Source organism: Myotis lucifugus, unplaced genomic scaffold (assembly GCF_000147115.1).
Source record: "Myotis lucifugus unplaced genomic scaffold, Myoluc2.0 scaffold_4, whole genome shotgun sequence".
NCBI classification, from domain to species: domain Eukaryota; kingdom Metazoa; phylum Chordata; class Mammalia; order Chiroptera; family Vespertilionidae; genus Myotis; species Myotis lucifugus.
Genome location: NW_005871052.1, coordinates 4,123,536 through 4,127,641, shown reverse-complemented (window position 1 = coordinate 4,127,641; position 4,106 = coordinate 4,123,536). Strand labels below are relative to the sequence as shown.

The 4,106-nt window shown below is 40.1% G+C and overlaps 1 pseudogene; it reads right to left on the bottom strand.

Annotated features, from left to right (window-relative positions):
* Nucleotides 1–1,142: 1,142 nt before the first annotated feature.
* On the bottom strand, nt 1,143–1,566 carry LOC102439591 (annotated as a pseudogene).
* Between the last annotated feature and the right edge of the window lie 2,540 nt (nt 1,567–4,106).

Here is a 4,106-nt window from a genome sequence, read left to right as displayed (position 1 = left end):
CGCTACCGGCACCTAGTGCTGGCCCCAATCGCTAGGTGCCGTCAGTGGGTGCAAGCGGCAGCTGTGGGCCCCGATTGCCCCTCGGGGCTTCTGCACCTCCCCCTACTCCTAAGGAGCAATTGGGGCAGCAGCTGCCACTCGCATCCACTAATGCTGATGGCACTGGTCCCACTTGCACCTGCTTCTGGTGCTGGCCCCAATCACTCCGCGCCGTCAGCGGGTGTGAGTGGGGTCAGTGCTGTCAGAGCGTGGGAGTAGTGGCAGCGAGAGCAGGGCTGCTGGCAGACCAGGGAATGGGGGCTGCAGGGGGAGGGGCCAGGCAGGGGTGTGGAGGATGGGCCAAGACCCGCCCCTGTGCCCACCACAGCCTCTCAGTCCACAGTTCCTGTCAAGGTGCATGAATTCGTGCACTGGGCCCCTAGTATTGTAATAACTATATATGGTGCCAGGTGGGTACTGGAAATATTGGGGTGGGGGAGGGCATTTTGTAAAGTATATGATTGTCTTACTACTATGCTTTATACCTGAAACTAATACAAAATAATATTGAATGTAAACTGTAATTCAAATATGTTTAGAAATAAATTAAGAAAGAAAATCTAGCAGAACAAAAAGGGTGTTAATGCAAAATAAAATCTAAAAAAAGTTATATAAAAAGAAGAATTCTTAATTATGTTCATTTGGCATCCAATTAATTTTATTTTAAATTACATTAGCAGTAAAGGCTTTTAAAAAATTATCTTTATTGTTGAAAATATTACAGATATCCTCCTTTTCCCCCCCCATTGACCCCCTTTACTCTGCCACAGCTCCCTCCCCAGTTCTTCCCCGCACTATTGCCTGTCCATGGGTTATGCATATATGCATATAAGTTCATTGGTTAATCTCTTCTCACCCCCCCCCCTTCCCTCTGAAATATGTCATGCTTCAATGGTTCTGGATCTTTTTTGTTCATCAGTTTATTTTATTCATTATATTCCACATATAAGCAAGATAATGTGATATTTATCTTTCTCTAACTGGCTTGTTTTGCTTAGCATAATACTCTCCAGGTTCCTCCATATTGTCTCAAAGGAATATATCATTTTTTATAGCTGCATAGTATTCCATTTTGTAAATGTATCAAAGTTTTTTTCTTTTAAAATAAAGTTTTATTTTTCAAAATGTACAGCCGGTGAGACCTGTTGTTCATGCATCTTCTCCAGCAGCTAGGGCATCCCCACCTTTGGTGTTTCTGGTGTAAATCACTTGAGCTCCATGCTTTGATATTAGTTTTATAAGTCCTTTACTAAGGAGCTCCTAAAGGGCTTCCCTGGCCAAGGAGCTGCAAATATTTAGTCTCTCAGAGACTACAGCTGGGGTTATAAGCTTGTAGTTGGGAACTTCCTTACAGAGCTTGTCATATGTGGCTTTGTCAAATAAGACCAGGTTATTGAGCCTGTCCTGAACTTTGCCTTTGAACCATTTCTTCTTTTTGGCCTTGCTCCCTGACTTGTTCAAGGGGTCTTTGTCTTTCTTGGCCAAATTTCCAGAATCTTTCTTCTTCTTGTCTTCCTTGGGTGGCATTGCAGGACTCGGAGAACAGAGATACACTGCTGCCTTGCCAAGATGTCAGCCCGAGAGCTGTATCAAAGTGTTTTAATCCATATCTACTGATGGGCACTTGGCCTGTTTCCAGATCTTAGCCATCTATATATATAAAAGCCTAAGTGACCATTTGACCGTTCAACCATTTGACCAGTAGCTATGATGCACACTGACCACCAGGGGGCAGACACTCAATGCACAGGCTTGGAAACATGGAATAGACTGATGAATCTCAGAGGGAAGGGGGAAGGGGAGATTGGAAAGAGATTAACCAAAGATCTTATATGCATACTAGGGGTCCTTCGGCCTGACCTGAGGGGATTGGGCTGAAACTGGCTCTCCAACATCCCCCACAGAGTCCCAGATTGCGAGAGAGCACAGGCTAGGCCAAGGGATTAGTGCACCAAGCCTCTGGTTATAAATAAGGCTGCTATGTACATAGGGTTGCATATATTCTTTCTGATTGGTGTTTCTGGCTCCTTATTTTCTTATCAATATATTTTCTGAATAATGTGAATATTAATTTTAAATTACAACAAGTTTATTGTAATTAGTTGTTTTTAAGCATACAATTGTATATTAAATGTAAATTGCTTATTTATAACTCTTAGTTTATAGTAACAGTCCATATAATAATAAAGATTTGTTTTTTTAAGTTCTTTATTGTTTAAAGTATTACAATAAGCATATGTTTTATGCAAGATAACATTTAACACTTTAGTTCCTGTCTCTTATATACATACAGAAACCTTTGCTTGTAAGAGACATGGAGGGGGAAGCAAAACTCTTATGAGAGAATTTGATTTTGAAACTGGAGAAATTTGGACTGGCTTATAGTAAAAAATTAACATTTAATAAATCAAATGAACAAGGATACTGATAGTTCAACTGAATAAAAAAACCCACAATCATTTTTGTCCTATACACTACCAGAGTTATTTTTTCATGGGGATAAAATAATGCATGAGTAGTGTAAATTTTAACACTCTGCAAATATAAACACTTGTCATAGTTTTAACATTTCAGAAAGAGAAATGTTTATCATTATAAGTAATATATTTATATTTTGATACTATATTATTATGAATAGCTATGAAATTAAACTAGATTTATCTGTTAATCAAAACATCTTTATTATAAGCCAGATACAGTTTAGTTCCTAGGCTCTGAAAGAATGACAGCTGGAAAAGGTAAGGAATGAACCAATAAATACACAAAATGCCAGGAACATATATCCCAATTTCTGTGACTAAAAGATCTGATTTTCATGTATATTATAAGCTGTACAGTGTGGTATATAAGAATAGAAGCTTTGATGCCAGACCATTAAGTGGAAATTCCAGCTCTATTTCTCACTAGCATTGTAAATTGGGCAACTTGGTCTACCTTCCTTATCTACAAGTTGGGTGTTGTAAATATTATCATAGCACTTCGAATGTACGTAGTATAAATAAAAAATCCAGAAAGTTAGCTATTTTTAGTTTTCAGTTCTTCATATAGCTTTCATAAGTCTTGTTTCATTTTTCTAATTCCATAAACATCTTAAAAATTTTTTTTATTGATTTTCAGAGTGAGGAAAGGAGAAGGAGAGAGAGATAGAAACATCAATGATGAGAGAATCACTGATTGGCTGCCTCCTGCAAGCCCTACTGAGGATGGAGCCCACAACCTTGGCATGTGCCCTGACCAGGAATTGAACTGTGACCTCCTGGTCAATGCTCAACCACTGAGCCACACCAGCAGAGCTAATCCCATAAAATCTTTAAGAAAAAGGTTGCATGGGAATTTTAATACATGAGAGAAAATCGTTTTTTAAAAAAGGGAATCATGAGTTTCCGTGTAAAAGCTACCCTCATGTCTATCCTGAATTACCACAATAGCTTTCCAACTGCTTTTCTTTCTTCTATACTTGCCCTCTCCCAACCATTACATAAGCAGATTGTGTCATCACTCTGTTCAAGTGTTTACAAAGGCTCATAATCTCCCTTAGAGAAAAAGCTTAAGTTCTATATGGTTTACTTTTATCCCCTGTCATCTCTCTCTTCTCAAATCCTAATACTTGAACCCTTGTTCATTTGACAATAGCCACATCATCATCCTTATTATCCCTTGAATATGCGCCTTCCCTAGAATTTTTGCTCTAGTTGTTTCACTGTGGTTTATACTATATAATAAAAGCCTAATATGCTAAGTGTCTGGTCGTCCAGTTGTCCATTCAACCAATCAAAGCATAATATGCTAATGATATGCTAAGGTTGCTCAACCACTCGCTATGACGTGCACTGACCACCAGGGGGCAGATGCTCTGACCGGTAGGTTAGCTTGCTGCTGGGGTCTGGCCGATTGGGACTGAGCAAGATGGGCTGGACACACCCTGGAGCTCTCCCACAGTCCCTCCCTGTCTGGCCAACCTCCCATGTCCCTCCCCAGCCCAGATCGTGCACCAGTAGGGTCCCTCGGCCTGGCATGCACCCTCTCACAATCTAGGACCCCTTGTGGGATGTTGTAGAGCCAAGTTC